General features: G+C 35.5%; 2 long non-coding RNA genes across 3 annotated transcripts in view; one reads left to right on the forward strand and one right to left on the reverse strand.

Annotated features, from left to right (window-relative positions):
• Positions 1 to 7528, forward strand: part of LOC141544385 (uncharacterized) — a 54798-nt gene extending 47270 nt beyond the window's left edge. For both annotated transcript variants that reach the window (XR_012482590.1, XR_012482589.1), the window contains exons 2-3: positions 3846 to 4102; positions 4737 to 7528. This is a non-coding gene — a long non-coding RNA (uncharacterized LOC141544385). The remainder of the gene's footprint in view (positions 1 to 3845; positions 4103 to 4736) is intronic.
• A 6970-nt stretch (positions 7529 to 14498) lies between these two features.
• LOC141544386 (uncharacterized) lies at positions 14499 to 27279 on the reverse strand. The gene is made up of 3 exons (XR_012482591.1): positions 27194 to 27279; positions 20343 to 20480; positions 14499 to 14666 (listed from the first exon to the last, which is right to left on the reverse strand). It is a non-coding gene; the product is annotated as an uncharacterized LOC141544386 (long non-coding RNA).
• Positions 27280 to 27896: the final 617 nt, after the last annotated feature.

Raw genomic sequence — 27896 nt, forward strand, 5'->3', positions numbered from 1 at the left:
ATTCAAATGTAACCATGATTAAATCATTGGTTCTCAATTTCTTTATCTGCAAAATGCAGATAAAGCTTTTAATGCCAATTTGGGACTTTACTATCCTTAAAGTACTATATTACTACTAGTGGATTTATATTTTTGTCCTGAACTATGATTTCATCAATATACTCTTTGTGTAGAAATTCTTCCCACTGAATATAGATTAGCAACTTTATTCTGATTAGAAAGATTTAGAGAGATGCCTGGAAAAATGAAAGGTTGTCACTTAGCTTTTGTAACTAGAGTATGTGTTAGAAGAAACCATTGAAACCATTCACCCTGTATTGTAAGACAAGCTCATTATCTTCCAGGTTACAATGTTTCTCAAATGTGAATTGTTATTATTAATAAACTAAAACTCTCTTGCCTGGTTTCAAACCTATTTTTTTTCTCCACTGTGGACAGAGAATAACTGGAGATGTGTATGTATGTGTTTGTGTGTATATGTATATTGAATTTGTTATTTTTTTCTGGAATAAATAATGAAATTTCTTTTAATCTCTCCTTATTAGCCTCATTTTCAAATATAATTTTTGCAGCTCTTTTATACTGTTCTTCACATTCTTCAAATGATGAAGCCCAGAAGGAAAGAAACTCCCACAAAAACACTATTCTCATCTCATGAGTTGATATAACAATGAGGTTACAAATGTATCTTTATATATTATATGTATCTTTAATATTACATGTGTAATCTCTTCATAAGGTTATATAGTTACTAGAATAGATTGTATTTATTAAGAATTTGCATTTCTCTCAAATTTATGTACTTTAATTTGTTCAGATCTGTTTCAAAACTCTTAAATTACAGTAGTTATGATTATTTTTCTTTTTAACTATGCATTGGTAATTTAACAAATTTCAGATTAATTTCCCTACCCTATTCTACTTTGTGCCTCTATATCTCCATAAGAAATGCTTCTTTATTTCAAGTGCTCTCTTAGTTTTCTTACTGTTAACTACTATCCCTTTTCCTTATATCTTCAGAATATACAGATCAAATTGTGTTATTGCTTTGACAGTTTCACACATCTACCTCCCAGATGCTGTATTAGGTACTAGGGAGACAACCATAAAAGAAAAATAGCTTTTATGAAGGTACTTGTATTCCACAAAAATATTAATAATAAAGATCAGGAATAGAATTTATTATGTAAAAAAAGCAAGGATACTAATCATGATCTTAGATGAAGCAAAAGCTAACTATATATTTAATCAAAAGAGAAAAATAGAAACTATACTATATTTCAGTCAATATTGTTTTAGATTATTTACAATAAGTAGACAATATAAAGTTGGTAAATTGCTGTGATATAGGAAATATGTTGATGGAGTTAGAAAAATGTAAAAGACTTGGACTTATGAAGGAAGATGTTATCCACCTTCAGAGAAACAGAGGACAAACAAGCATAGTATGATTTTACATAGATGCCAATCAATGAGTATACATATGTTTATATGTATATATGTTTTATATGTATCCATGTTTAATTGTAGCTTTTGGGAGGGGAAGGAAGAGGTGGAAAAAATAAAGTAATAAGTGCATAGCAAAAAAAAAAAGTCTAGAAGGAAGCAAAGAAAAGATGAATAGCTCTGAACATAATGTGTAGTATTTATTATATACCCTTTCTTAAAGTAGACATTTATCATTCTATACTTCAAATTCTTTTTTATGTTATCATGGCAATTTTTTTTCTTTACCTATTTTGTATTTAAGATTAAAATAAGTGAAAGAAAGAAAGAAAAAAATTGGAAGGCTTTTTGAATCTGTGCCACTTTTGCTTAACTTGATGCTACAATTGGGAACTCAGCATAAAACACTGAGAAGGAAAACAGATTTAAAATATTATACCTTGTTCCAATATAATCCAAGTTAATTCTGTCAGAGCAAGATTTCTAATTAGTGCTTCAAGAACCCAAGTATTAAAAGACATATTTTATATGTGGTAGAAAGAGCAATCCCCAGGAGAGCACATGTGAGGCTAGTAGCCACTCTAGCAGTTGCCATCTCTTCTCTTTTCCCTGAAAGCCCATTGCTGGGATTGAAAAGAATCCCAGCGGGAGGAGAAATGAGTTGTATATATGAGCAGACCCAAATGGTTCCTATTTAGAGGATAACTGATACTTCAGCAGACCACAATTGCCATTGCCACACAATTGTTTTATGGGGATTAAAGCCTTTTCTTTTCTTTCAAATGTGTCATCCCCAGACAATATCTGTTTGCACTGTAGGATTTCTCAAAAAGATCTGTGAACTCATCAATTTGGAAATTGCCTCCAGTGACCCAGATTACAACTGAGCCATGCTTGCCCATCATGTAACTCTTGTTTCTTTCCTTTCATAAACTCACCACTCAGAGTACTTTCTCTTGGCATTGCAATGGTGCTAGGGGAGAGCTCTGGTTGTCTATCCCACAACCTTTGCTTTCACCATAGGAACAGTCCATCATCTTTTTCTATTGTGTATTTCTTTGATAATATTGTTCACTCCTTTTCTTCTTTGGTGTTCCTCATTAATTATGTGTTAATTTTGTTTGCATCTACTAAATATTCTCCATTATTCTCTTTGTGATTCATTTTCAATTCTTTGAAGACTGTTGCATTCCAACCTCCCTACCACAGAGCAACAGTGGTAGAATGTTGGATTAAAAACTGGATCTTTGGGGCAGCTAGATGGCATAGTGGATAGAGTACCAGCCTTGAAGTCAGAAAGGCCTGAGTTCAAATCCAGCCTCAGACATTGGATACTTACTAGCTATGTGACCCTGGGCAAGTCACTTAATCCCAGTTGCCTTACGTAAAACAAAAATTTAAAAAAAAAAAAAAAAAAGAAAGAAAGAAAGCCGGATCTTTGTTTCCTTGAGAAGCTTTAGAAAAACTTTATGATTCCTTAAGGAGAGCTAATTAGCTCTCCTCCTGATCAACTCCAGGCTATCTATAATATTTTTCTTACACATATGTGTATATTTATATATATGCATATACACATATATGTATATATTTATATATACACGTGTGTATGTACTAACTCCAAAAGTTTTCTGTTGAAATATGTATGTGTATGATAGCAGCAACATCTTCCTGGGTTTACTTATAAGTAGGCTAAATTTTCCTTGAAAGGCATGGAAACTATTCATGAGATTTTACTGGTGGAGAGGAGGGATAAGGCTCAAGCTTTTGATACTTCCTAGTTGGCTAAAGGCTTAAAAAAAATCTAAAATCTAAAAAAAAACCCAAGAATGTCAACCATCACGCTATTGCACCACCTCCAGGTGTGAGGTGATAAATGCCTGCTCAAAGAGAGATATTTTGAATGCACCAAGAAAGATGTTTTGAAGGTAGAGATGATGGGATGTGACAGGTAATTGAATGTGGGAGGTGAAAGAGAGGATGTCTTTGAGCATCCATTTTGAGATATCTGATGGGCACTTGGAGATGTAGGGCTGGTGGTCAGATAGTATTTAGGATAGGACAAACAAACACAAGTCATCTCCATATAAATGATAATTAAAATCATGGAAACTTATGAGATTTCCCAGCAAAATTGTATATAGGGAGAACAGAACCTGGGGGGATAATCACAGTTAGGGAGCATAATGTAGCTGCAGATCCAAAGGGAGACAGAGAAGTGTTGGAATACACAGGAGAGCTGCTGAAATACACGGGAGCCACCTTACAGTGGCTGCTTAGAGATCCAACCCAGAATGGATCTCCTATTGTGAGAGGATAATACAAGGAGACTGAGAGGCAGTTGCTGTTCTCTGAGAGACCATTGTGTTGTCTGACCTCTCTCCTCTTCCCTCTTTCTCCAGTTTATCTCATTCTTAGTCACCTGTGCCAGCAAAGGCTGCCTTGCAGCTCCTTCAGATGCTATGATCCACAGCTGTGGAGGCTCTTGGAGAGCCCTTAACAGAGAAGGAGTGGTCAGATGGGAAAGAAGAGAACCAAAAGAGAGCAGTTCACAAAAACTTAGAAAAGAGTATCAAGGAAAAGAGAATGGAGTGATCAAACTGTCAAAAAAGGACAAGAAGGATGAAGTTTGAGAAAGGAGCATTCATCAGCAACTGATGTTAGTACAACTATTATGGTAATATTTTTTAAAAATTATTTTGTTATTTTGAAATATTTCCATACAAATTATACACAAACCCACAAATTTCCAACAACTTGTTTATTTCAAAGTATGTAATAAACTTAGCTCCAAAACATGCCTGTTTTTCCATGTTTCCCTTTGAACTTCTTTCTGTTCTCTTATGTGTATTTTTAGAAACTTCATTGGCATTCATATTGTTCTTTTCACACTGCTGTCACTAGAAGCCTTTTCTTTGTTAATTATCTCTCTCTAAACCCCTCCCCTCCATGCAAATTCCTCCCATAACAAATTAGCATGGTCAGAGCAAAGCAAATTTAGGCATTGGCCATATCTGAAAATGTAAGTTTTATACTGCATGAAACGTTTCATCTTAAGTCATCTAGATGTACAAACATAGAGATAATCACTGTAATATGGAACTAATGAGATCATATTTACTTTCCTTTTAAGCTTCACTTAATAATCAGTTTTTGTTTTTTTTTAACTTGGGACTATTCCTTCCCCTGACTCTATCCTTTCTCATAAACCTCTTTTTTTACTTTCTGTCATGGTTTCTCTTTTGAGTTGAATGTATTACTATATCAAACTTTTTGTTTCTTTCTGTTTTCAGAGTTCTGTGTTTTGGCTGTCCATGTTCCCTTGCTGCCATGGTTTTCCATCATCCTGTGGTGCTTTCACAGTTGGAGAAATACCACAGGTTCTGGCCTATTTATTTATAATTGTCTTAGTTTCTCTAGATGTACACACCCAGTGCCTGCAGCTTCTAGTTATCTTTCTGTGCAGGGTTAGGCCCAAGGTTATTTTGGAGTCATTTGTAAAATTTTCAGTGAGAACATTTATACTTCAGAAATTGGCAAATGCTACATATATCTTGGTTTGATGGATTATCTTGTTTTATCTAGACTTGAGAAAGTGATAGAGACAATATAAATAATGTAGATTAAATTTATAAATGTATTGCTCCTATTTCCCTCACCTCCAAGCTGTTTGACAAACAATTCATCAGCACATCGTTATTTGAGTTGGATTAAGGACTTGACTGATACTACTCCTTGGATGTCTTGATCACTGTTCAACCTAGTATCCAATTTAGATTGTTGTTGTTGTTTGTTCTTCATTCTTGAGAGGACCATAACAACAGTGAGGTGATGCCATGACCGACAAGTGAATTGTATTAAAGTGAGGGAGAGCTATGCAAAGTCACCTGCCTCACTTTCTCCTCCAGAGTCATCTAAATCCAGTCCTCAGATATAGATCAGGACAATTGGAGATAGCCCTAAATATAATGAGACTGTGGTTTTTTAAAGTTAAGATCTTCAACAGATGTCAGTTTAACTGAGACTGTACCCCTTCAGTGATTAAAGCTAGGTAGCAATTGAGGCAAAAAATCTCCTCTTTAACCTAGTAAAAAAAAAAAAAAAAAATCCAAATAATAAACAATAAATCTGGGAGGAGAAAACCCTCAGGGTTTTTGGCCAAAGCAGAAATGGGTGCTATTTACTTTCAATCTGAATCAGTCAGGACCCAAACAATGATTTATTCTTAAGGACCCAGCCAATGAAATTAGAAGCCAATAGGAACAGGGTGGATTAGGGAAGTACTGTGGTTTTTGATAATAAAAGCTTGCTGACAATGATTGTCAAGCTGCCTCCAGCATTAAAGTTCCCCTTTAGACTCAGTGTTGGATTGCAGGCTGCTTGAGATTCTAAATAAACTTTCTGTCTGTACCTAGAGATGCCTCTTAGTAGTTAATTTAAGTGAGGGTCGTCCCATACACTCTTGAGATGGAATAAGAGGACTTCCACCAAATAGTTACTTTGTGCCTCTATGGAGACCTCTTAGCCATCATCCTATTCACAAGAACCTACTTCTTTCTTCTAGTTTCATTTATAACAATATCAAAATAGATATTATTCAGCTCATACAGTGATGTGTCCATTTGTTGGTCATTGGACAAGGATGTTACTTTTAGAACACCAAGAATCAAATTATACTTTACACATGATCTGAAAACTGTGATTCTTAGCAACCTCTACCTTACCCCTTCTTTTTTTCTTTTTGTCACCATCAATATAGGAATGGAAAGGCTACCAGGACTAAGAATCATTTTGCATTTCTCTTTTTATATGAGTTGCCATGGGCAAAACAATCCATCTCTTAGTATCCACTCTAAAGTGATGAGCCTCTATGTATTTGGAAAGTGGATCATTGTCAGGGTCATAGCACATATATCTATTTAAAGTATATGAATTACTAAATCATAAAAATAAGATTAGTACAAATTGTGTACTGATTATGTAAATTGAAATACAACTGGTAATGAAAAGACCCTTGGAGTTGCAGTCAAAGGCCCTAGGTCTGAATTTTGACTCAACACATTTTGACTTCTGTGACAGTAAAGAAGTAATTCAATTTCTTTATCTATTTAAAGAATGCTTTATCTAATTATCTCAAGGTTTATTTGTTTGTTTGTCCTTCATTCTTGAAGAAGACCATGACATCAGGGAGGTGATGTGCAAGGTCACCTGCCTCACTTTCTGCTCCAGAGCTATCTGGGTCTAGTGGACAGATATACATCAGGATAACTAGAAATGGCCCTGGTTGTAGTAAGAGAACTTGGCCTTTTTCTTTCTCAAGGGATTGTTGTGATGACAATACTTTGTAAATCTTAAAATATTGTAAAAATGTTGGTAGTGATTGTTTCAGGTAGCATTCTTGAGTTGTCAGATTCATTTTAGAATATTATTTGTCTCTTTGGAACATTTCTTGTTTTCACACCTCCCTGCCCTCTTTCCCCTCCCTTTTTCCTCTAGCCCTAATCCTAAAAGTCACTGTGACCAACTCACTTGATGAAGTCCTGAATGATATTTTGGACCAAGAGAAACTAAAGAATTGATCTGAGGCAAGCAGCAGAAGGCTCTGATAGAGATCAATTTTCTATGATCCCATCCTTTAGGGTGATGGTCCATTCTGAAATCCAAGTCATGTCAAACTCCTGAGGCCCACCCTTTGTAAGATATTCCAGTCATGCCCCTAAGGTTAAGTTTTTCTTATAAAATCTACTTGTGAGCCATCACATGGCTGCTACCCTCTTTTGGGTCAGTCCACCATGGCACTCTGACTCTTGATGTCTTTCTCCATAGCTCCTGTAGCCCCTATATGGTATCTTCCCTAACTCCACTATGCTTCCCAACCCCACTTTTCCTTATAAAAACTAACTCTTTAGGATGCCAAATCCTTTTCAGGATTTAGCCTTCTTATGGGGTACTCCCTTTCTACTGGGTAATTGAGTTCCACTCAAGAACTGGTTTTTCATATGCTCTCCCACTATATTTCATATTTATCATTTCTAATGTCTATTGTATCCCTTGATTTTTTTCTGTAACCTATTCCCTTAAATAAATCTACCCTTTGTCAAAGAGAATGGCCATTGTGGATTCTTTACATGATCGAATCCCAACTTTTGGCATCTGCCATCATTTGGTGCCAAACCCTATACACCTATTTCTTCTTCTAGTCCAGTCTAATCCAATCCAACAACATTTAAGTACTACAGGAACTTGCAAGGTTCAACATCTTCAATCCTCGAAGAAGAATTAATTCTGAAAGTTCAAATTGTTTTTTGTATTGCAAAATTCTCCTTAAGGGCTTACTTTTAACTTATGTAGCACCTACATCTTCATGTATTCCTGCTAAAATGTATCTCTAGTTGAATGATTATTTCAACTCCTCCAAACTGCAAACTTCAAACTGGGTTTTTAAGGTTTTAATTTTCTGTTAAGCTAAAATGCTCCAAGATCCTTTACTTTTTACAGTTCTGGGTTTGAGATCTTCATAGTCTCCTTACCTCCAATGGAATCAACTGCCTAGACTTTGATCTTTGGTTTACTATTTTGTCTCAGACATTATTGTAGAATAATAGAACATCTAAAACTAAATTACACTTCTGTGCCCCTGGCACCAGCCAGACTAAAAACATTCCCCAATTCTCCATAGTTATGAACTGGGAGGGAAGGTTGGTTAATTACAGTTCTTAACAGTTTCAAACTGTACTTTCAGACATAAACTTTGTTTCAATATTGAAATCCCTAGGTTTGGGTGTTTCTCTCTCTCTCTCTCTCTCTCTCTCTCTCTCTCTCTCTCTCTCTCTCTCTCTCTCTCTCTCTCTCTCTCTCTCTCTCTCTCCCTTTTCTCCCCCCCCAATGTCTCTCCATGTCTCTCTGTCTCTTTCTCTTCCCACATATTCTGTCTCTATAGATATAGAATTTGAGGCCACAAAAAACTCATATAAATCTCTAGACTCCTATAATTAGATAATTACTTAAGATTTTGCCCTTTAAAAAAATAGCACAGTTCTCAGTTTTAGTGAATTATAATCTCCTCTGCCTTGCAAAATGGATATGATGGAGCAACTTGTAATTACAAAACCTATTTGCTTACCCTCTTGCCCTCTCCAAAGTTCCTTTAGTTATACCATGACCAAATGACCGAGAGGTCTGGCTTCCACGTTGTGGGAAAAAGAGAAAGTGAAGGAATGAAGCTTTTGTGTTAAAGAACAAAGAAACAATTTTAAAATTCAGGCTTCTCTCATCTAGTTTGCATATGAAACTTTCTTGAACTAAAGTTTTTCTTTGCAAAAGACACAATTTTAACCTGGAACAGGGTCATCTGACAAGTTTTGAAACTTTGCTTCTAGTTGCTTGTTGCCAGTGTTAACATTAGTTTTAATTTCCTCTATAAACAAAACCCCTAACACTATGCAAATGATTATAGGAGTCTAACAAGCTAAAATGTAACCATCTGGTAAGAATTACTTATTTATCAAACAAAACCAGAACCATTGTGACTTTCTGGAACAAGTGTATTTTTTTTTATTAATTTTATAATTATAATTTTTTGACAGTATATATGCATGAGTAATTTTTTTTATAACATTATCCCTTGTATTCATTTTTCCAAATTTTCCCCTCTCTCCCTCTACCCCCTAGATGACAGGCAATCCCATACATTTTACATGTGTTACAGTATAACCTAGATACAATATATGTGTGTAAATCTAATTTTTTTGTTGCACGTTAAGTATTGGATTCCGAAGGTATAAGACAGTAGTGCTAACAGCTTACATTCACTTCCCAGTGTTCCTTCTCTGGGTGTAGTTGTTTCTGTCCATCATTGATCACCTGGAAGTGAGTTGGATCTTCTTTATGTTGAAGATATCCACTTCCATCAGAATACATCTTCATACAGCATTGAAGTGTATAGCAATCTTCTGGTTCTATTCATTTCACTCAGCATCAGTTCATGCAAGCCTCTCCAAGCCTCTCTGTATTCATCCTGCTGGTCATTTCTTACAGAGCAATAATATTCTATAACCTTCATATACCATAATTTACCCAACCATTCTCCAATTGATGGAGAATTCTCCAATTCATCTTCCAGTTTCTAGCCACAACGAAAAGAGCTGCTACAAACATTTTGGCACACACGGGTCTCTTTCCCCTCTTTAGTATTTCTTTGGGATAAAAGCCCAGTAGGAGCACTGCTGGATCAAAGGGTATGGACAGTTTGATAACTTTTTGAGCATAGTTCCAAATTGCTCTCCAGAATGGCAGGATTCTTTCACAACTCCACCAACAATGTATCAGTGTCCCAGTTTTCCCATATCCCCTCCAACATTCATCATTATTTGTTCTCAGCCAATCTGACAGGTGTGTAGTGGTATCTCAGAGTTGTCTTAATTTGCATTTCTCTGATCAGTAGTGATTTGGAACACTCTTTCATATGAGTGGATGTAGTTTTAATTTCATTATCTGAGAATTGTCAGTTCAAATCCTTTGACCATTTATCAGTTGGAGAATGGTTTGATTTCTTATAAATTAGGTTCAATTCTCTATATATTTTGGAGATGAGGCCTTTATCAGAACCTTTAACTGTAAAAATATTTTCCTAATTTGTTACTTCCCTTCTAATCAACAAGTGTATTTTAAAGGAAAGCAAAACTCTGGGAAGATGGTTTTGAGTGGTGGGATATAAAGATATGAATAACAAAGTAATCAAACTAGGAATATGTCTCAATCACAATATATCTGCCAATGCCAAAATAATTTTTTGAGAGAGGAGGGAATCTAACTCCTTTCCACTTCTCCTTGTTCTAAAATTCAGTGGTTCTGTTGTAGCATGCATGGAGATTTGTGAATTAAAGAATTCTAAGAATTGTTTAGTTCTTACAAAAAAAAATATGTCATTGTAAATCTAAACTAATCTGATTGTTTTGTATTTTCAGAGAAAGTCTGAACAGTATCAGTGATAAACTTTTATCTAAGAGTCCTAGAACAGTGACATATCTAAATATTATATATCAAGAAAGTTGGCTGAGAAATCCCTGATAAATTTTATGTGTTAACCAAACAACTTGATGATAGTCCCTTCACCATGTTACTAGTATATAGATGTCAGTGTTAGTACATTGCTAGGATTACATAAAGAATTCTTCATGCTTGACTGATAGACTCAGGGGGACAGATTCTTGTCATCCTTTGATTTGTAATCTATAAAATCTATAAAAAAAATTTGAGGACAGTGTTTCTGTGTCTTTGTCTCTGTTTGGATTTCTTTTTTTAATTAAAGCTTTTTCTTTTCTTTTCTTTTTTTTTGCTGAGGCAATTGGGGTGACACAGCTTGAAAGTAAGGCCAAATTTGAATTCAAGTCCTCCTGACTTCAGGGCTGGTGCTCTATCCACTTCACCACCTAGCTGCCCCAAAGCCTTTTATTTTCAAAACTTATGGGTGAATAATTTTTCAACATTAACTCTTATAAAACTTTGTATTCCAATCCCCCTACCTTTCCCCCACCCCTTCCCCTACATGGCAAGTTATCCAATATATGTTAAACATGGTAAAAATATATGTTAAATATGTGGACAATGTTTGTGAACTCAACCCTGTGTGGAATATGAGAGATTTAAAATTCCCTGGGTAGTGATATGCGAGGATCTAGCTACCTGGTCAGAAAAGAAAAAAATTTGGGGGGAGTTTTGTGGGTATTGACAAGTTTGAGAGTTTCCAAGAGTAATAATCTGGGGTCTTCTAAAAAGAGAAGGGGATTTCTTGATATAGTGTACTTCTTGGAGAAAGGAAAGAAGATAATCTACATCGTACTCCTGCTTAGAGCACAGAATGAGACGAGGAAGTGAGGTTGTGGACATCCTATGTGGCCATTCACTTCACTTCTGCCGCTAAAGACCAAGAATAAAGACTTTTGCTCATCCTGACTCTGGCTTATTCTAAGGTATCCAGGGTCTAACACAGTCGCCACAGAGGAGGTCATTGGAATAACTAAATAATGGTTGGTGGGGTTTGGCCAGTTCCTGTTGACACCTTGACTTAAGTGCTGTTTTTGTTTTTGTATAGAATTGGACTAACCCATGGACTAGAAATTTAACTCTTTGGAAGTAGAACTTTCCTGCCCAAGATTATTTTATTATTATTATTATTATATATATTTTTATAATATTATCCCTTGTATTCATTTTTCCAAATTATCCCCCCTTCCCTCTACTCCCTCCCCCCGATGACAGGCAATCCCATACATTTTACATGTGTTACAATATAACCTAGATACAATACATGTGTGTAAATACCATTTTCTTGTTGCACAATAAGCATTAGATTCCAAAGGTACATGTAACCTGGGCAGACAGATATTAGTGCTAACAATTTACATTCACTTCCCAGTGTTCCTTCTCTGGGTGTAGCTACCTCTGTCCATCATTGATCAACTGGAAGTGAGTTGGATCTTCTTTATGTTGAAGATTTCCACTTCCATCAGAATACATCCCCATACAGTATTGTTGTTGAAGTGTACAGTGATCTTCTGGTTCTGCTCATTTCACTCAGCATCAGTTGATTTAAGTCTCTCCAGGCCTCTCTGTATTCCTCCTGCTGGTCATTTCTTACAGAGCAATAATATTCCATAACCTTCATATACCATAATTTACCCAACCATTCTCCAATTGATGGACATCCATTCATCTTCCAGTTTCTAGCTACAACAAAAAGAGCTGCCGCAAACATTTTGGCACATACAGGTCTCTTTCTGCTCTTTAGTATTTCTTTGGGATATAAGCCCAGTAGTAGTACTGCTGGGTCAAAGGGTATGCACAGTTTGATAACTTTTTGCCTGCCCAAGATTATAAAGATAGTGGCAGAGCAGGAGGATAGAAGTAGAGTACAGACCCCAAAGTTCCAAATCACTTAAAAGTATGCTTGTTTTCACACCAGTGTTTTGCCAGTTTCCAAGGGATGATCTGGTACCCAGTAGTTGAGGGGAGATAAAAAGAGCCTTTTATAGAAAGTTATTGCTTCTCTGACCTAGCAGAATTCTCACTTCATTGAGGTTGTTCAAATGCATTCTTTGTGAAGAATAAGAAGGCAACATCAGTTCAAACCCTTTGGATGTCAAACAGGAGCATTTTGTATTTGTAGGGGGGCCACTGGAGTTTATTGAATAGTGTGAAGGTCCGGACCAGCTCCTCTGAAGGGCTCAGAATCAGTCCTTGCCCCACGTTGGGCACCTAAATGTAAAAGTCCTGTGGTCTCTAAGTTATAATCCTTCTCTGGGAGGAGATCTCTTTTCTAAATGATGATGAGATGTTGTTACAGAGATGTTGAATCAGATTTAGATCTGTTCCCCTCACTAATCTCTCCTCCATACCCTGAAGCTCCCTTCTGGATTTACTTACTTTTCTACATTTTGTTTGAAGTCTTGTCAATTGTCTCAGTAATGATTTTTCTTGCATCCTAAAAGCTCTCCTGGAGCTTCCTAGATTCTCTGAGAGCCTTCCTAGAAGATTTTTTGTTAAACTTGCCATTCTAATCCCTAATTCTGGGTAACTCATCTCAGCTATATTTTCTGCTCTTGTTTCTTAGCTGCCAAGTTGTGCTAGAGAACATTACGCAATTGTATTCATTGGTGTCATTATTAATTTAATCTAATCCTAAAGCATTGTACTGATCTTGCCCCCTTCCTATTCAGTAAAATTTCACTCCTCCACTAAGATGGTATATTTTGGCACCCCAACTTGCTCTAGAAAGCACACAAGACAACATATAAACAATTATGTACAAGAAAGGTTTATATTAAATACATTAGAGATAATCAACAAAGGAAAGGCACTAAAATTAAGGGGTATTGGGAAAGGTTTTTTATAGAAGGTAGGATTTTAATTGAGTCTTGAAGGAAGTCTGGAGATAGAGATAAGGAGAGAGAATTCCTGGCATCAGAAACAACCACTGAAAATGCCTAAAGTCAAGAGATGAGCTCTTGTGTCAGGAATAGTAAGGAGGCCAGTACCATTGGATCAAAGAATACTGATGGGAATGATTGGGAGTCCATCAGGAACTATATACCTAACACTTATTCCTAAATGATATAAAAATTAAGAAGGTGGCCAGGTTTGGGAGGACTTTAAATGCTAAACAAAGAAATTTATATTTGATTCTAAGGTGACAGGGAGCCACTTACCTATTATAGATTAACAATCTTAAGCAAGCAAGCACAACATCCATCTGGAAAACCCCTCACTTAATTAGTATCTAAATAAGATATTTTCAACAAAGGTTCTAAATGATTTAATCACAATAAGTCAATGTAGTGAGGGACTTTTTTTTTTTTTTCCTGAGGCAATTGGGGTTAAGTAACTTGCCCAGGGTCACACAGCTAGGAAGTATTAAGTGTCTGAGACCAAATTTGAACTTTGGTCCTCCTGAATTTAGGGCTGGTGCTCTATCCACTGCACCACCTAGCTGCCCCAGGGACTTTATTCTTAATCATTCATCGTCATTTTTCCCTGTGAAGTCAAGAATTGGTTTCCAAACAATAGATGGCATTTTTGACTGATTAATGAAAGAATGCCACACTTTGACATTGTAGTGAATAATTTATTAAACTTTTAAAAAATGTAATATTTAACTATAATAATTTAAAAAGTATTCCTAAAATTGCTGGTCAATATTGTAGATTCAGCATTGTTAGCACCAAAACATAAAAAGGAGGTGGATAATATATATAGTCTAGACACTTTTACCATGATTAAAAATAAGGTCCTGAGGAAAAAGTGTTACAGGTATATAATATAGATGTAGAAAAAATTCATATCAAAATTCTGTAGCAATATATGTCAGACTTTTTTCACCATATTATTTGTTTTAATGATTTTTCTCTCTAAAAAAAATTCTTTGTTATGGAGATAGATTTTGGTGGGTTGAAAAGGATACAATGGAAAACGTAAGTGAAGTAAAAACAGGAGATATAAGTAAATATTTATTTTAAAAAAGAATTATTTAGACATTCAAGCTTTGGAACCCCATGCCATATGCCATTTTTATAACTAACAGATATTTAATCTTGTTACTAGATTCCACCTGTGTGCCTGCAAGCACCTTGCCATATCAGGTGATTTTTCTTTCATTTGAGACTTGAGAGGCTTCTCTGACTGGAGTTCAACCAACGGGTAATTACAGTTTATAAGAGCTGACTGGGCTGCAGAGAATACAAAGAAAGATAACAACAAAAATGAAGTTAAGTAAAATAGGAATGAAATGGATCTAGGAAAGGGGGGAAAATGGAAATATTTTGAAAGGTTGGATGGAGTTTGAGAAAACTAGCATTTATGTTCCTTATTTCAATGATGTTCCTGAAGTCCCTATTGAGGCTTTTCTAGGTCTTTGGGAAACTTGTTTTGTCCCCTTTATCATATTTATAAAGTGGAGAATAATATCTGGTAAACAATTCATGATTGGGTATGTTTGTTTTGTTAGGCTGGAATCTTTCTCATGGAGCTATTTACACTCTCTCGCTCTTTGCTGATAATTCATACAACTTGCTAAGATGATTCCAAAACTCATGATTTGTCTCCATAATTAGGTGATTGTATTGAGGATCATTGGCTACTGAGGTTTAGTAGGATGGGTTCTTGTTCAGAAAGCTCTTCTTTAGCTCTTCTCTTACTCTATTGGAGTGAGGCTCCAACTTTCAGCTCTCTCTGTTTTGGGCCTATGGTTTCTCCTTCCTGGCTTTTCACTAAAAATCACTAAGGATTTATTTCGCTTCTGCTCTTTAGTAGCAATGGTGGCTGCAGGGCATGGGAACAGGAACAAGTGTTAGGTATGTAGTTCCTGATGGTCTCCATGTGTATCATTGTTTTCTTTGATTATAGGCCAGAAACTAATGGTTCTGAGAAATGGACTTTTTGACCTGGAGAGACTTATATGAACTGATGCTAAGTGAAGTGAACACTGTACACAACAATAACAAGATTATGTGATGATCAACTATGAGGGGCATGGCTCTTTTCAATAATGAGATGATTCAGGCCAATTCCAAAAGACTTGTGATGAAGAGAGCCATCTGCATTTTGAAAGAAAATTATGGGGACTGAAGGTGGATCATAAAATAGTATTTTCACTGTTGTTGTTTTCTTGCCTTTTTTTTTTCTTTCTCATTTTTTTTCCTTTTTGATCTGATTTTTATTGTGCAACATGATAATTGTAGAAATTTGCATAGAAGAATTGCACATGTTTAACATATATTGGATCATTTGCTGTCTAGGGGAGGGATTGGGGGAAAGAAGGGAGAAAATTCTGAAACATAACGTTTTGCAAGGGTGAATGTTGAAAACTATCTTTGAGTGTTTTTTGAAAATAAAAAGCTATTATTTTTAAATTGATTTTTTCTATCTGTAATTTTAATATATTCAAATTACAGATAGAAAAAATCAATTTAAAAAATAATAGCTTTTTATTTAAAAAAAAAAATATATATATATATATATATATATATATATATATATATATATATATATATATATATATATATATATCTAGGCATCAGCTGACCAGACAGAAAAAAGCTTCTTGAAAGAGAAAATAGTTACTACAGATGATCTTGTAACTAATCAACTAAAAGAAGCCCAAGTAATGTCATCACTGGGCAATATAAATATACTTGCTGCAGTTTTTAAGTGAAAATGAAATTTCTGTATAGCAAGTCCCACAAAGGGTTTCTACCTCTCAGGAGAGTATAGCAAGCTAAATGGACTTCAGATGTTTTACATTTTTCTACATGTGTTAACAAGTATCAAGGAATCTTTTGAATCTTAACAAATTTCTTTGGTAGAGGAAATGAATCACTGTTCTATATCTGATATTTATATTGTCCATTGAGAGCTTTTCTAAAAAGGAACTTTTGTATCTACATTTTGGTGAGACCCTAAATATGAAAAATGAATAAATCTTACTATATAATTTCCCTATAGAATTATTTGGGATAGGAGCAATGAGGTAAAGAGAAAAAAAAAACTTGACCTCTTTCTTTGGGGTCAGATTTCCCCAAGGAGGAATCCATGATCATGTGAGTTCAAAATAGATTCCTTGTAGGAATAGGCCATCTGGGTGTGGGGAATTATAAAAATAAGGTCATTAAATAAGTTCTCTGAATTACAATCTAATGTGTATATATATATATATATATATATATATATATATATATCAACTGTTCTTCTTGGCTTAACTGCAGAGGAGTCAATGTTCTGGGGGGAGCAGATTCCAGGAGCCTAGCAAAGCAATCTGGCCAGAAGAATAACAGGCGGCCTCTACAAAGAAAGGAAGGACTCTTAGGCAAGTACTTTTAGTATCAGAATTTGTCACACATTTATTTTGACATGTGCAATGCTACCATTCTTTCACAGAAGCTGTGTATATTTGTGGGAAAGTATGCCTCAGGATTTTGTAAATATTGTTTATATTATGCCTTTTTAGTAAATGTCTTTGCTAAGAGTTAATTATGTTTTTTGACTAATTGTTAATGTTAAATATGCTACCATTATGGCACATAAATATAATGGCATATTATTATGCTGCAAGGAATAATGAAAAGAGATTCAGAGAAATCTCAGAAATTTGTGTAGTAAGCAGAACCAGAAAAGATTAATATAGCAGTACAATCTTTTTTTCCCCCTCAAAATATAATAAAATAACAAATTTCAAAAGACTTAAATTTGATAAACCCAGAGAACAGGGAATAATACATGCTTCCTACTTTTTTGACAGAAAGATGATGGAATATAGTCACAAAACGGCTGTTTTCATAGCCAATTTGTGATTTTCTTGATTCCATCCTTTTTTTTTTTTCACAAAAGGAAGTATTAAAATAACAACACAACAGCAAAAGCAACAACAACTTCTCATTTCTCTTCCCTGGACATTTTAATCACTACAGCTCTGACATTTTCTAGAGGATCTGGAAAAGAAATTTGACCTGATTTTGAGATATTTCCTTAAGAATTTTAGGCAGAAGGAGGCCACTGTCTCCCCAAAGTATAAACTTAGAAAAAAAAAAGATTCCACTTTAAAATAAGATTTGTAGTTGGCCTTAAGCTTAGTTAAAGATAAAAGAGAGTATGACAGAGAGGAATGTCTTGGGAACTGAAAATGGAAGTTCTATGCTTCTAAAATAGGGCCTATGCTATTTGGGGCCTTTCAGAAAACGGAGCTTTTTCTGTTACATTTTAAGAAGAGAAAAAAAAAATCAACCATGTGTTATTTCCATAAGCTTCCTTTTTTTGCTTTTTAATTAAAATTTCCTTTTGTAGTAGATTTGCACTTAATCAGGGGAAAACAGGAACTTTTTAATATGCAAAGAAAATAGTAGGATTGTATATGAAACTATTAATTTCTGTTACATAAATTTGTTTTTTTAAAGCAAATGTTAAGCTTAGCAAAATTGCAGCAATATTGTCTTAATTAAAATTTTTTGCTTTTACATGTAATCAATGTTTTATTCCTTATCTTTCTATTCTTTTTTAAAAATCTCTATTACTACCCACTGACTCACTAGCCCCTGTCCCTTGATAAAATTATTCTGTGACTCATTGTTTGACCTATTTCTTCTTTAGTCCCCATTTAAATTTGAATCCTTTCTTCAAATAACAATAAAAATAATTTCATCAATTTAACCAACAAAAGATTATAAATTTATTAGATCATGTGCAGTAAAATGGTGTATATAAGTCTTGTGTCAGAAACACAAACTATGTATGCATTTGTTCAGGAGTTTTTTTTTTATGATTTAGAATATTTTAAAAATTTTGTACAATTTCCATTCAATAGTCACTCTGTAACAGCTAATTTTTTAAAAACTATTTTTAGTTCCTTAGCTTCTTTAAAATATGTATTTATGTATATATGTATGTATGTATGTCAATGCACATATATTAAATTAGATTTTCCTCATTTTTAAAAGGACACATTGAAATTCCCAATGATGGTTATTTTTCCTAAGTATTTAGGTGCCTTTCCATTTGGTAAGTGTGTGTGTGTGTATGTGTGTCTGTGTCTGTGTTAGACACACACATAAATATATATTAATTATTTTGTTTTATTATCTATGACATTTTAAGCATAATGTATTTTCCTTGTTGTGTCTCTTTTAACCATGTGCATTATTATTATTATTTTACTATTGTCTTGTCATGTTGCATGTACACCAAGATAAGGTCAAAATGGGTTCATTATTTAGACATAAAGAATGAAATTATAAATAAATTAAAGCAACATAGGATAGTTTACCTCTCAGACCTGTGGAAGAGGAAGGAATTTATGACCAAAGAAGAACTAGAGATCATTATTGATACAAAGAAGAAAATTTAGATTACATCAAATTAAAAAGTTTTTGTACAAACAAAACTAATGCAGACAAGAATAGAAGGGAAACAATAAACTGGGAAACAGTCAAAGGTTCTGATAAAGGCTTCATTTCCAAAATATATAGAGAATTGACTTAAATTTATAAGAAATCAAGCCATTCTCCAATTGATAAATGGTCAAAGGATATGAACAGACAATTTTCAGATGAAGAAATTGAAATTATTTCTAGCCATAGGAAAAATTGCTCCAAGTCATTATTAATCAGAGAAATGCAAATTAAGATAACTCTGAGACACCACTACATACCTGTTAGTTTGGCTAGGATGACAGGAAAAGATATATTGAATGTTAGAGGGGATTGGGAAAACTGGGACACATACACTGTTGGTGGAATTATGAATACATCCAGCCATTCTGGAGAGCGATTTGGAACTATGTTCAAAAAGTTATCAAACTGTGCATACCCTTTGATCCAGCAGTGTATTACTGGGCTTATATCCAAAAAAATCTTAAAGAAGGGAAAGGGACCTGTATGTGCAAGAATGTTTGTGGTGCCTTTTTTTGTAGTGGCCAGAAACTGGAAACTGAGTGGATGCCCATCAATTGGAGAATGGCTGAATAAATTGTGGTATATGAATGTTATGGAATATTATTGTTCTGTAAGAAATGATCAGCCGGATGATTTCAGAAAAGCCCGGAGAGACTTACATGAACCTGATGCTGAGTGAAATGAGCAGGACCAGGAGATCATTATGTACATCAACAATACTATATGATGATCAATTCTGATGGGCGTGGCTCTCTTCAACAATGAAATGAACCAAATCAGTTCCATGTGTTCAATAATGAATAGAACCAGCTATACCCATTGAAAGAACTCTGGGCAATGAGTGTGAACCATTACATAGCATTTCCAATCCCTCTATTTTTGTCTGCCTGCATTTTTTATTTCCTTCACAGATTAAGTATATATTATTTCAAAGTCTGATTCTTCTTGTGCAGCAAAATAACTATATGGATATGTATACATATATTGTATTTAACATATACTTTAACATATTTAACATGTATTGGTCTACCTGCCAATAGGGGTGGGGGGGAAGGAGGGGAAAAATTGGGACAAAAAGTTTTGCAATTGTCAATGCTGAAAAATTATCCATGCATATATTTTGTAAATAAAAAGCTGTATATATATATATATACATATATATATGTATATATATATACATGTATATATATATATACATATATATATATATATATGTATATATATATATATATATATATATATATATATATATATATATATATATATATAAAGATAAAGATGTCTTGGGAAGGTTCAGAGAAAATGCTTTTGGCAGCAAGGGAGTCTTTGGCTCCCTTATAGGCAGGAGTGTGCTGATAAATGTTTAACAATGGTCTGGGAATAGTGGTGGTAGAAATGTATCATGATACCTGAAAAAATTTAATCTGCATTATTAACTTTTCTTAGTCAATAAACATTAAATACCTGCTATATGCCAGGTACAAAGGAGGGAATCAGGAAGATGATTTCAAATATGGCCTCAGACACTCAATAGCTGTATGATTCTGGTGAAGTCAGTCTGTCAGTCTTGTTGAAGAAGGATGAAAAGGTTTGGAAGAACTCCTATGGAGAGTGGAATAATGAGTTGATAAGAAAATTGTCTAGCAGCATTGAAACCCTAGTTAAGATTATGTAACATAATTTTATAGTGGATCCAGTCAGAATCCAGGGCCTTCACTGACTCTGTAGAGTTAGCCTTATAGGTAATTAAGGAGGCTGAGATAGAGAATAAAGCAAGAGCATAGTATACCTGATTTTGAGTAGTGATTTCAGATAAGATGGAGTACCAATATTAGGAAAATTAAAGTGAACTATCTTTGTTCATTTGGCAGTTGGAGACATTTGGGAATGCACATTTTATTCTTGTACTTTGAAGGCAAAGGAGCACCTTTTTAGATTTAGAAATGGGATTGGTTGGTTGCTTAGTTGTCCTTATTCTCAAAAAGAACCAAAATAACATCACTTGTGATACGGGAGCCACCTGCCAGTGGCTGCTGGAGGTCTAACTCAGACCTGTAGACTAGATCTCTTCATGTGAAAGGATGATGATGATAACATAAGAAGAATGAGAGGCAGTTGCTGTTTTCTTCCCTCTGCCTCTAATTTATTTCATTCCCAGTGCACAAGCAACACCTGTGTCAGTAAAGGCTGCTTTGCAACTCCTCCAGATGTTATGATCCACAGGTGTGGGGGCTCTCAGAGAATTGACCTGCCCCTCCACCTACGCATGGTCCTTAGCAATCTCTGTATTAAATAGAATGTCCAACTGTGATTGATCAGACCAATGAGCTTGAAATTCTCTACCACAGTTCAGACAAATAATTCATGTGAACTTTTGGGGTGGATTTTTTTTTCTGCTTTGCTTATAGCACTTTCTTTGATAAGAACGTGTCATGATAGGTGGTCCTATGCCAGTGTTTCCCATGTTATGCAATCAATTCAAAAATTCATAAGAGACCTTGAAAGTATTCTTGTATCGCTTCTTCTGACCTCCATGTAAGCACTTGCCTTGTGTGAGTTTTCCAAAAAATATTTTTTAGGCAAGTGTACATTTAGCAATGGAATACAATTTGAATACTTGGCAAAAGGAACCTCAGTGTCTGGTATCTTATCCTTCCAATTGATCTTCAGAATCTAAGACAATTCAAAGAAGACAATTAAGTTTCCTGACATGGTGCTGATATGAAGTAGGGACTTATAAGTGGGAAATATGGTCACAATCCAAAAGTCTTCATGGAAAATGTTTTAAATCTCACTTATTTTAGGGTTTATAAGGGAAATAAATGAAAGCAGGATAGAGAGTGAGAACTTCATAATAAAATATTTACACTGTTAGTGTCAATGGGGGTAAGTAGGTTTTCACCACTAAAGAACTTGGAAGGCTGCAGACATTTAATGAACAGATTGCTGAGTTGTTGGAACAAAGATTGTGGTCTGGGATGAATGTGGTCATCCTTCTGACTGCAGAATTCCACCAATTTGGAGACATATATGTCCATTGTATTGTCATGTTATAGTTCAATACATATTATATCAATTACATAAAATTAGTTAATAATCTAATATTAGGCTTAGAGGTTGCAGTGAAAACTGTTATTTGTCCCGTTTTAAGTTGTTAAGATGGATAATTTTACCTTTCTGGTCCTATAAAGTTGTTTCCTTTATCCCCAATTCCTAGTGGTGGTAGGAAAGGGATACAATTTTTAAACGACAAGGATTTGGTAAGCTTGATGTATGTTTTCTACTCCTACCGTTAGTGCTACATACCCTATGACCAACCAATGTTGGAAGCAATTAGATAACTACTTACTAAGAAATCTCAGGCCTTAATTATGGCTTATTATGCCATATCATTATCTAGCCCTGGATGGAAAAACAGATGAGATATAAGTGGACATTGATGTCTTGGCCAATATGACTATCTGCACCATCTGGAGATGGGAGGAGGGGGGAGTCACATTGATCTACTTAAATTATTCAGCATTCTAAAACTGAACTCATTATCTTTTCCCACAAACCCTCCTTATCTCTGTCGAGGATACCACCATCCTTCCAGTCACTTACACTGGAACCTAAGTGTCATCTTCAACTCCTCTCACTTCTTCCTCACTTCTCCCACCCAATATGAAGCCAACTCCTGTTTATTTTACCTTGGCATACCCCTTTCTCTCCACTGACACTACCACCATCCTGTTGCATATCTTCACCACCTCATGCCTGAGTTTTTGCAATAGGGTGCTGGTTGGGCACTATGCCTCAACTCCCTTCTTTAGTCCATCCTCCACTCAGCTGTTAAATTAATCTTAAATTGAAGCTCTGACTTATCATGTCATTTCCTTTCCAACTCAATAAACTCCAGTGCCTCTTTGTCACCTCTAGTTTCAAATATAAAATTCTCTGGCATTGAAAGTCCTTTACAACTTGAGGGTCTCTTACTTAGAGAGTCTTCTTATACTTTACTCTTCCCCTTATTAATCCAGTGATGTATTCCTTACTGTTCCTTGAATAAAGCACTTCCACTCTAGACTCTGGATATTGTCATTAGCTATTTTCCATGCATGAAATTTTCTCCTTCTTCATCTCCTTTTTCTGGCTTCTTTCAAATGCCAACTAAAATGTGACCTATCGAAAGCCTTTGCTGATTCATCTTAAGGAATGGCACCTTCCCTCTGTTGATTATTTCCCATTTATCCTGTATATAGCTTGTTTGTGCAAGGTTGTTTACATGGTGTTTTCCTTCATTAGACTGTTGAAATCGATTTTTTGTCTTTCATCTAGCAGGGGTTCTCAAACTACGGCCTGCGGCCAGATGGGGCCTTGCTGAGGACGTTTATGCGGCCCGCCCAGTTATGGCAAATGGGCTGAGGGGCAGAGACAGAGTGTGAGCTTTTGTTTTTACTATAGTTCGGCCCTCCAACAGTTTGAGGGACAGTGAACTGGCCCCCTGTTTAAAAAGTTTGAGGACCACTGAATTCTAGCCTCAGCACTTAGCATAGTGCCTGCTACATAAGAAGTTATTAACAAATGCTTATTGACTTGTTTGACTGCTTTGCAAATGGAAAATTTAAGGAGCTTTGGGTGTGGCTCCTGAAACTCTAGGTTGAAAAGAAAATGATGAGCTGCCAGCTTTTAGGAGTGCTAGTAAAATTACAGTGGAATATTTAACAGTGAGTCTGTAAGATGTTTCAGCTCCTCCTAAGTTAAAGCATTCTCTAAAGTCCCTATCTACTATGTATGATATATAGGCCGATTACATACTAACAGTCAAAAGAAAGGGGTCCCCAACAAGGTCATTAGAGTACCCCTGTTTCTAAGGAGATTTTGGCAAGGGGAGATCAATAAGAGAAGAGGCATCGTGAGTTCTTCAGAACAGATATCTGCATAGTTTATATCAATCTGCATGCATCTATTTTGGGTAGAGTCAAATGGAAACCTTTGGAATTTTCTGAGCCTTCTTGTGTAGTTATATCAAACAATATTAGGTTCTAGGAGGTATAAAGGATGTTTCTTCCTTAGTCAAAGAATTAGAGGAGGCTAGAGTGCTTCTCCATATGTTTGCCTTACAACAACTTTGTGTGACCAAAGAGGAAGACAGATGACACCTGGTGGTTTACAGTTTACAGTGGATTCTAGAAAGCTGAATAAAGTTGTCATGTCATTAGTGGCAGCTGGACTTGACCTTGTCAATGTAATGGACAAGATAGTGAGCTCAGAGTGAATGGTAAAGAGTTGTTGATTTTTTCAGTGCCCTTTTTAAAATGCATGAAACTAAGCAATTTTCTTTCACCTGGGAAGTTCAGCATACCTTTACTGTTCTTTCTCAGTTCGGAATGAAATCTACAATCTAATTCTATGCTCTTCCCCCCACACCTCCAGGCCTTTACAACCTTTGACCAGCAGTGGGCAGTGATACAGGTCCCAGAAGTGGATAACATTGTGGGTACTTGTTTCAGTACCAGTGGTGGGTATTACTAATGGTGTTTCTCTTGTTGCTTCTGTTTGTCGCTGCCATTTTACATCAGAGAACCCATGATGAATTGGCCTTTACATCACCATCCTGTGGACTGTATTTTTTCAGGGAGCTGTTACTTTGCTGCCTTACAGCCTGGCTCTATACTACCTCTTCAACTTGATAGTACATATATGATATTCTAATCACACTGAAATACTTGTTACCCCTTGACTTTTATTCATACCTTCTCCCATGACTGAAAATGGATTGCCTAACCCTCATCTTAATCTATTAATACCTTACTACCCACTTCAAGAAGCTTTCTCTGACCACTCCCAGTCTCATCTTATGCCCCTAATGCAATTGATATTACCTTCTTCAAATTTCTAATATTATTACCTAGGTCTCTCCATTGTATCACACCTATCTTTTCTTTAGAATATAATTCCCTTCTGTGGAGCAGACAATAAATATTGAATTAAATTGTCATATAGTTAATAATACTAATAGTTCTATACACTTCAACAGTGATACTGTATGAGGATGTATTCCGATGGAAGTGGATATCTTCAACATAGAGAAGAGCTAATCCAATTCAACTTGATCAGTGATGGACAGAATCAGCTACATCCAGAAAAGGAACACTGGGAAATGAGTGTAAACTGTTATTTTTACCTTCTGAATCCAATTCTTCCTGTGCAACAAGAGAACTGTTCAGTTCTGCACACATATATTTATCTAGAATATACTATAACATATTTAACATGTATAAGACTGCCTGTCATCTAGGGGAGGGAGTGGAGGGAGGGAAGGGAAAAATAGGAACAGAAGTGAATGCAAGGGATAATGTAAAAAATTACCCATGCATATATACTGTCAATAAAAAGTTATAAAAAATAATACTAATAGTTCATTTTTATGCTGGTTTACAATTGATAAAATACTTTCTTCATGACAACCAATGAAATAGGTAGATTGAGCTTTACTTTGTAGATAAGGAGATTGAGTTGTTTCCTGAGGTAAACCTGTGATATTGGAGCCCAAGAATGGCATTATTAGTGAGGTTTCAGATGGTAAAGCAATCTTATCCCTCTCAGGGAAAACTTATGTATGGCCACTAATCCAATGCCTCAATCAGGCTGGTTGCACTTGGGCTAGGCACTGAATAGTCCATAGTATGTTTAACATCTGTTTTCAGTCTCAGGTGATCTATGACTTCTGGTTATTGGTACCGTACATGAATTTTCAAAAAGTTTGCTAATAAATTATGCTGTTTCTCAGTCTCACCGATATTTCTGTTCATGATCCATAATATAGTTTGGGACAGTGATAAGTGAGGATAGGTTTAAGTTACAATATTGAAGATATATTTTAAAATGTATTTAGACTCTCCAGTGGAAAGGGCCTTAAGTTTAGTAAAATAAAAATCTTCAGCTGAATAAGAACTGGCTAATTTTGAATATGGCAAATGCTAGCAGAAGGCAATACCTGGCATCCTTATATTAAATCCAGAACAAATAACACATAATAACAATGCTGTGTTCTCAGATTAATTTTCTCTTTGCTCACCCTTGAAATTCCTTCTGGGTTACAGATTTGCAGCAAAATTAGTTTATTGAAATGTAACTCTGCTCAGAAATAATACACTATCCCTTGTGACTTTTGTTACTGATACATACTTTTGATACTCATACATACCTTGAATTTTTGCCCAATTCTGGGAAATAAAAAATTTCAGTTTGCTTCCTGAACCTAGGACAAGTTGATATAATAAAATCAGCAATGCTTTCATTTCCTCTAAAATACTAGTTTCTCTAAGATATTATGTCTCTTCAATATACAATAGAATTCAAATCACTTTGAACCAAGGGGTCCTGAAACCAAGACAACTTTCTTTTTTTGTAATAATATTTTTTTATCTTTCAAAACACATGCAGAGATAATTTTCAACATTCACACCTGCAAAACCTTGTGTTCCAATTTTTTCCCCTTCTCTCCCCCTTTCCCTCCTCCCCTAGACAGCAAGTAATCCAAAACAGATTAAATATTAATTCAACTTTCTTAAGAAGATCCACTTTGGTTTCTCATAATACAACAAACAATTACCCAGCCAATCTTGTCTTGGTCTACAGGGATCTAAGGGCTACTGGTTTCTCAAAACATGGGATTTATAGTGCTGTGCCTGTCGCCCTGCAACTTTCAAGCTCCCTTTGCTCCCCTGGCCACTTTTAGTTACTCCAGCAGATGGAGCCCCAGCTAAATTTTCTTGAGCCAGTCATTTTGTTCTGGCTTAAAGAGGAAGACAAAAGAAGAAAACACTTTTGTGACCTTTTTTTTTTTTGTCTTTTGAGAGAGATATTTGAATTTTAAATAGAACATTTCAACCGTCAGAATTTATAAGATGCTTCAGTTACAATTGGAATTAAAATATTTGAAAAGCATTTGGCAAATTTAACCCTAAATTTATTCAAGGATTTTGATTATCTTTCAAGGATCCTGTGCATAGCACTGTATTTCACAAATTTTTGTTCTGAGATGTTAATGGGGGTGCTGAAGGGAAAAGGGCAGCTATTAAAAGAAAAAGTGATGAGAGGAAGGGAAAGGAAGGGCGAGGACGTTTGCACACCGCCCTTTCATGGCTGCAACCGCACTGCAGTGGAAGTGAATTCGGTCATGGTGCAGTTCCCTTTGTCTAGTCTTAGGAGGCCAAGCGCCACCTACTGGTGTATTGCTTGAAAATGTAAAAACTTGTAATTGCGGAAGGGAGGATCACGCTTGCCAAAGAAAACAAAAGAAAAACCCGAACCAAAAAACAAAAGAAAACCTTTTATTTGATGTGCCCCGAAACCTGGGCGTCCAACATCCCCTGCGGTCGCCGGGTCGAACTGGATCCTGGGTCGAAATTTGTTTCCCATAACAGAGAATCAGAATACTGAAAATATCAGCTTTTCTTGATTGAGGAAAAAAAAAAAAAAAGCCGAGGCGTGTATCCTTTTTGGTAAATAACATTTAATTAGGTATTTAATCCAGTTATTTTTTCCATGTTGCCTTTAGTCAAAATCAGCCTTCGATTTTTCACAGTATGATATTTAAGACAGAGAAAAAAAGAGAAAACTTGATAGTTGCCTTAGGATTTTTAATCCTCCTAAGAAGGCTCAGATTTTACATTAAATGATGTCAGATGCACATAAAAGAGGCCTCTAGAGAAGAAGGGAGAAAAGAAGGGGGAATTTTCCAAGAAGCTCCTTCTTTTCATTCCGGCCTATGCCCCTCATTATTATTATCTCATTATTCGAGGTTTTGTCGCAGTGCTGTCTCGACTTTCCCCTCCTCCCCCGCCTCCTTTTCCTCCTCTCTCATTGGACCGGAGCCCAGGCTTTTAGAGCAGGCCATCTTTATGCACCGGGAGAGATTTGTGGCCCCGCCCTTCTCTCCCCCTCTCAGCCCCACTGCCTTTGAGAAGCTTGGGTGCTGCCGCAGTAAGAAAATACCAGGTTATGCTTCTGTCCTTGAGCCAAATGTATTGT

This window comes from Sminthopsis crassicaudata, chromosome 5, assembly GCF_048593235.1.
Source record: "Sminthopsis crassicaudata isolate SCR6 chromosome 5, ASM4859323v1, whole genome shotgun sequence".
In the NCBI taxonomy this organism is placed as follows: Eukaryota; Metazoa; Chordata; class Mammalia; order Dasyuromorphia; family Dasyuridae; genus Sminthopsis; species Sminthopsis crassicaudata.